The sequence below is a fragment of the Triticum dicoccoides genome, chromosome 1A (genome assembly GCF_002162155.2).
Source record: "Triticum dicoccoides isolate Atlit2015 ecotype Zavitan chromosome 1A, WEW_v2.0, whole genome shotgun sequence".
Taxonomy (NCBI): Eukaryota; Viridiplantae; Streptophyta; class Magnoliopsida; order Poales; family Poaceae; genus Triticum; species Triticum dicoccoides.
In genome coordinates this window covers 96,063,409-96,070,447 of record NC_041380.1, presented here as the reverse complement: position 1 = coordinate 96,070,447, position 7,039 = coordinate 96,063,409, and positions in this window count along the sequence as shown.

Here is a 7,039-nt window from a genome sequence, read left to right as displayed (position 1 = left end):
GATGCTCTTTGTATGTGAGATCATCTTGAACTTCAATCAATTCTGGATCCACTTCACGTTCCGGATCCTTGAAGCATCGACGAAGTTGCGACACGTGGAAGACATCATGAACATGAGAGAACTGAGGTGGCAATTCCAGTTGATAAGCCACCAGTCCACGACGGGCAAGAATACGGAAGGGACCAATGTAGCGAGGAGCTAGCTTTCCCTTGACTCCAAATCGATGAGTGCCTCTCAAAGGAGTGACACGCAAATAAGCTTGTTCACCAGGTTGATAAGTTGAACCCCAGTGTTTTCGGTCATAGTTGCTCTTCTGACGGGACTGGGCTGCTTTGAGATTATACCGGACAATGCGAACCTGCTCTTCAGCTTGTTGAATAATGTCTGGACCAATGAGCGTCCGTTCCCCAGTTTCTGACCAATTCAGAGGGGTTCGACACTTACGACCATATAGCACTTCGAAGGGTGCCATCTTCAAGCTGGCTTGATAACTGTTGTTATAAGAGAAATCCGCATAAGGGAGAGATTCTTCCCACTTCTTGCCGAAAGAAATAACACAAGCCCAAAGCATGTCTTCAAGAATTTGATTGACTCGCTCGACTTGGCCTTGGGATTGGGGATGATAAGCAGTGCTCCAGGTAATATGAGTTCCCATTGATTCTTGGAAACTATCCCAGAACTTAGAAGTGAAAATACTGCCACGGTCTGAACTAATCTCCTTCGGGGTGCCGTGGAGTGACACAATTCGGGAGATATACAAGTTTGCTAATTCACTAGCAGTGATAGTCTCCTTGACTAGCAGAAAGTGAGCGACCTTCGAGAATTGGTCGATGACGACAAAGATAACATCGTTACCTTTCTAAGACTTGGGAAGGCCAGTGACAAAGTCCATGTGAATCTTATCCCATTTCCATTCAGGAATAGGGAGAGGTTGCGGAAGTCCAGCCGGTTTCTGATGTTCTGCTTTGACGCGATGACAAACGTCACATTCTTCGATATATCGAGCAATATCTTGCTTCATCTTGGACCACCAATACTTCTGACAAATGTCTAAGTACATCTTGGTACTTCCCGGATGAATAGAGAGAGGGGTTTCATGCGCTTCTTTCCTCACCTTCTCTGTCATAAGATCGAATCGGGGTACCACAATGCGATCTCTGAAGTATAAGGTTCCATCTTCACAAAGTGAAAAATCTCTGGATTTCTCTAAGGCAAGATCCTTTTTCATCAGATTAACATGAGCATCTTTGGCTTGAGTAGACTTAATTGCTTTTAGAAGAGTTGGTTCCAAGACAAGGTTATTCAGAGAACCCTGTGGAACTAGTTGAAGGTTCAGCTTGCATAGCTCTTCATAAAGGCGAGGCTGAGCTTTATGAACCATGTGGTTATTGCAATAAGACTTACGACTCAGGGCATCGGCCATTACATTAGCCTTACCAGGGGTATAGGATATACCGCAGTTGTAGTCAGCAATAGCTTCCATCCATCGCTGCTGACGGAGGTTTAGATCTGGCTGAGTAAACAAATACTTCAGACTCTGGTGATCGGTGAAGATCTCGCAACGATTACCGAGAAGGTACTGTCGCCATAGCTTCAGTGCATAGATAACAGCAGCAAGCTCAAGGTCATGAACTGGGTAGTTCTCTTCATGAGTACGCACTTGACGAGAGGCATAAGCAATCACTCTACGCTCTTGCATTAGGACACAGCCTAATCCTTGACGTGAAGCATCACAATAGATGACAAAGTCCTTGCGAGAATCAGGGGGGAAAGCACTGGGGCAGATGTCAGCTTGTCTTTGAGTGCCTGGAAACTTTCCTGACATTTGTCTGTCCAATCGAACTTAACGCCTTTGTGAAGCAGGTTGGTCAGTGGCTTGGCGATCTTGTAGAAGTTCTTGACAAAGCGGCGACAATAGCTGGCTAGACCGAGAAAGCTTCTAACTTGCTTGACAGTCTTCGGAGGGGTCCAGTCAAGAATAGCCTGAACGCGCTCTGGGTTGACAGCAATACCGTCCTTGGAGATGACATGACCAAGGTAGGCGACTTCGGGTAACCAAAATTCGCACTTGGAATACTTGGCATAAAGTTGATGTTCTCGAAGCTTCTCTAGAACAAGTCGAAGATGTTCAACATGTTCTTCTTTGTTCTTTGAATATACCAGAATATCATCCAGATAGACTATGACGAACTTGTCGAGGTAATCCATGAATATGTAGTTCATCAGACGAGAGAAAGTGGCTGGAGCATTGGTCAAGCCAAAAGACATGACGGTGTACTTGTAAGAACCATAATGAGTGACGAATGCGGTCTTTGGAATATCCTATTCACGAACAAGGATCTGGTGGTAACCCAACCTCAAGTCGAGTTTAGAGAATATCGATGAACCAGTCAGTTGATCATATAGATCATTGATCCGAGGAAGGGGATATTTGTTCTGAATTGTAGCTTGGTTGATAGGACGGTAGTCTTGAACCAAACGGTTCATTCCATCCTTCTTCTTCACAAAGAGAGAAGGTGCTCCCCAAGCAGAGGAACTTGGACGAATGAAACCACTGCGAAGAGATTTGTCGATTTCCTCCTTAAGTTCAAGGAGTTTGTGAGGCGGCATCTTGTAGGGTCGTTTGGCGATAGGAACGGTGCCTGGTTTCAAGTCGATGACGAACTCGACAGCCCGGGCAGGGGGTATTCCTGGAAGTTCTTCTGGGAAGACATCGAGGAAGTCGCGAACAACTAGAATCTTTTCAATTCCCTCAAGAGGTGCTGCGTTCTATGCATTCAAGGCATAAAGTCGTGCTTCAGCGTTTTGAACAATCTGAGCATGGTAGCTTACTATCTCATCGGAAGGATGTAGGAGATGAACGACTTTGGTGGCACAAACGATAGAGGCAGTATGTGCTTTCAACCATTCCATTCCCAGAATGAGGTCAATGTTGGAAGACTCCAGAATAATGGGAGAAACATGAAATTCCAATCCTTCAATTTCAATGGGGACGTCGCGACCAATCTTGGTAGTTCGACACTGACCCGCAGGGGTGCGTACCACTATCGTAGTATTCATGGGCTCGCATCGAATATCGTGTGCATATGCAAAATTTTCTGACATGAAAGAATGCGATGCTCCTGAGTCAAATAAAACAGATGCTGGTACTGAATTAACAAGGAGAGTACCCATCACAGTAGCAGGCTGGTCTTGAGCTTCATTCAGATCAACATGATTAGCCTGACCACGACCATAAGTTCTGGCATTGTCGTTGTGGGGCTGGTTGTTACGGGCAGTTGAAGGCAGAGCCAGCTAACTATTTTTTTGATGGCACTCTTTGGCGGTGACTTGAGTAGCCACATCTGAAGCACAAACCATTATTGGGATAGGGAGCAGAAGCTTGGGGTGGTACAACCCGAAGGGGCTGCCTTTGCGGTGGAGGAGGCAGACGAGGTACGGCATAGGTCTGTCTTGGTGCAGGTGCAGCTGGACGATACATGTTGTGGGGAATCCATATCCGACGCTTCTGCGCTGACGGGCCCGAAGATGAGCCAGCGTCACGGCTGCGCCTAAGGGATCCCTGGTGTCCCTGAAGACCAGTCTCAACCTGCATAGCCTTGTTCACCAAGGTGGCGAAGTCGGCAAAGTCATGAGCGAGCAGTGCCAGCTTAATATCAGGGTGAAGTCCATCACAGAACTTTTCTTGCCTACGAGCATCCATTGCAATGTCTTCTTCAGGATAACGAGACAAGTCCAGAAATTCTTGCTGATAAGCATCTACAGTATTGTTGCCTTGGGTGAGGTTGCGGAAATCCTGCTTCTTCCTGTCCATGATTCCGTGAGGAATGAAGCGGGCACGGGAGGCAGCTTGGAAATCCGGCCAAGTGATGACCGTTCCAGTAGGCAGGGTACGCATGTGGTTGTCCCACCATTGAGTAGCGGGACCCTTCAGAAAGAAAGATGCAAAGGTGACATAGCTAGCAGGGGCCACACTAGCAGACTCCATTTCATATGTGATGTCGCGGAGCCAGTCATCAACATCAAGGGGTTGAGTTGAGCTGCGGTAAATAGTTGGGTTGAGACGCATGAAGTCTTGCAGAGTTACCGGGGTTGGGTGTTGATTCATGTTCGGATGAGGAAACTGAGCCATTATTCCTTCCATGAATTGACGATTCAGCTCAAACTGTTGCATCATTCCAGCAAAGAATTCGGGCGGTGGTGGATCATTGGCACCACGCCACGACCAGCGGGTCTAACCATCCTGCTAACATGTAACAGGGGTAGTTCAGCATTGAGCATTTGTAAAAACAAGGATCATTCATGATGAAACATGCATAATGAAAGAGGTACAATGGATACCATTTCGTAGTCAACACGACAGTGTGTGTACTATCCAGAATGCTATTCTAAGGAAAAACTGTGGCTTATCCAGCTTTGGGGTGAATGTGGTCACGGGATCCTAATGTTAGAGTTAGTAAAACCATTTTAACCCAAATAGAAGAGAGATCAGAGTCCCAGAGCATAGACGAGGAGTAAAAGATCCTAATACCACCCATATGGCGACGTGGGCTTGTAAGACACACAACCAATGTTAGTAAAAGTTTTCTTAGTGACTAGACTCAACTTCGGCCAAGGAGCTGGAAAGGGGGCTACCTACAGGCAGTCGGCTCTGATACCAACTTGTGACGCCCTCGATTCAATCGTACACTAATCATACACGCAAATGTGTACGATTAAGATCAAGGACTCACAGGAAGATATCACAACACAACTCTAGACACAAATTAAAATAATACAAGCTTTATATTACAAGCCATGGGCCTCGAGGGCTCGAATACATAAGCTCGAAAACACAAGAGTCAGCGGAAGCAATAATATCTGAGAACAGACATAAGTTAGACAAGTTTGCCTTAAGAAGGCTAGCACAAAAGCATCTACGATCGAAAAGGCAAGGCCTCCTGCCTGGGAGCCTCCTAACTACTCCTGGTCGTCGGTAGCCCTCACGTAGTAGTAGGCACCCCCAGGGTAGCAGTAGTCATCAGTGGTGTCGTCTGGATCCTAGGTTCTGTCATCTGGTCGCAACAATCAGGTATGGGAGAAAAAGAGGTAGCAAAGCAACCGTGAGTACTCATCCAAAGTACTCGCAAGACTTACATCAGATCTAAACTAAGTATGCATTTGTATCAAAGGAAATGGGCTGTATCTATGGACTAAACTGCAGAATGCCAGAAGAGAAGGGGAAAGCCTAGCCTATCGAAGACTAGCGTCTTCAAGCCTCTTCAAGCATCTTGCAGCATATAGAAGAGTACAGATCAACATAATGTAAAGTAGTAGTGTTATCAACCTCGGCCAGAGATCCTTTCTCGACTCCCTGCGAGAAAGCAATCCCAGAGCCATACTATCCAATTCTCATATCCATTCATTTCTCATCACAAGTATCCAGTTCTAGTTGTATCGATCGGGATACAACTCCAAATGTCCGTTACCATAGGACAGGCTATCGATAGATGTTTTCTTTCCTACAGGGGTGCACCAACTTACCCACCACTCTCGATTAACTCCGACCGGACACACTTTCCTGGGTCATGCCCGGCCTCGGCCAAACAATACGCCGCAACCTGACCTAGGCTTAATAGAGAGGTCAAGCATGCCAGACTAAACCTATGACCCCAGGGGTCTTGGGCCATTGCCCCGGGAACTCCTGCACGTTGCGTGGGCGGCCTGTGAGCAGACCTAGCTACCTCGTTCAAAAAGGCAGGTGCTTACCAGTCCAACCCGGCGTGCGCCGCTCAGTCGCTGACGTCTAATAAGCTTTGGCTGATGCATACGACGCAGAACGCCCATACAATGCCCACGTGATGGTTAGTGCTATCAGGCCAGAGGCCCCTCGGATCAAATATCCTAATCGTAGTGGATTAGGAACGCGTGGTAACAAGCAGAGACTCACGAAAGATGTGACCCCGTCGCCCCATCTCGAGTACTTGCGGCAAGGGCTAAGAATGCCCGGCCACGCCTCGTAAGTATCTCGCGGGCACCTTCCAGGTCAACCCGTCTCCACATCACTCGTGGGTACCCCTCAGGGTCGACCCGCCTATCCAAGTAACAATTGTAAAGTCCAAGTATCCGTGTGTGCAAACATCAAGGGGAAAACCCGAGGAATCACCCCCGGTAAATTCCACTCGATGTAATCGTCAAGGTGAACGTAAGAGGATCCACCCTCCAGGTTCACACTTGAGGGGTTGCACGACAGAGTCGTATCGGAAGTGGTTAAGGAGGAAATCACCCTCAATGACCACGACCGATTAGTACACTACAGAGGTCTCATCAGGACTGATGTATGAGGTTCCACCCTCGGCACTCGATGGTAACTCTGCAGAGTCGTTCAACTGGGGGGGGTGATGTGCGGTGTCGGGACCTGGACGTCGATCATGTTGATCGATTCATCGAACATAAAGCGAGGCAACTGGGACAAGGTGGGGGTCACTTATGGAACACTAACCAACCTATACTAAGTAGTTTAGGATAAGCAGGTAAGGTATGAAAGCAGGTAACAACAACAGGCTATGCATTAGAGTAGGATCATACAGAAAGCAGTAGCAGTTCTAGTGCAAGCATGACAGGGAAAGAAATGGGCGATATCGGAATGCTCAAGGGGGGTTTGCTTGCCTGGTTGCTCTGGCAAGGAGGGTTCATCGTCGACGTAGTCGATCACAGGGGCAACATCGGTCTCGGGGTCTATCAGAGAGAAGAGGGGGAAGAAACAGTACATATAAAGCAACATAGCACCACAAAGCATAACATGGCAATAAGATGTGCCGGGTGTGACCTAACGTATGGCTACACGATATAGGTGAAGGGGGAAATCAACCGAGAATGTAATCCCGGTTCCGGACCTGTGTCAGACAGATCACCGGAGGGGGAAAGTTCCATGTTCAGCACGCTAGGGGCATGTGACACATGAACGGACCGCGTAATCGGATTCGTCTCGTCGTTCTCAGCAACTTTCATGGGAGAAAACATTGTCCTCCGATTTACGGTTTAATTTCTATGAATTTCT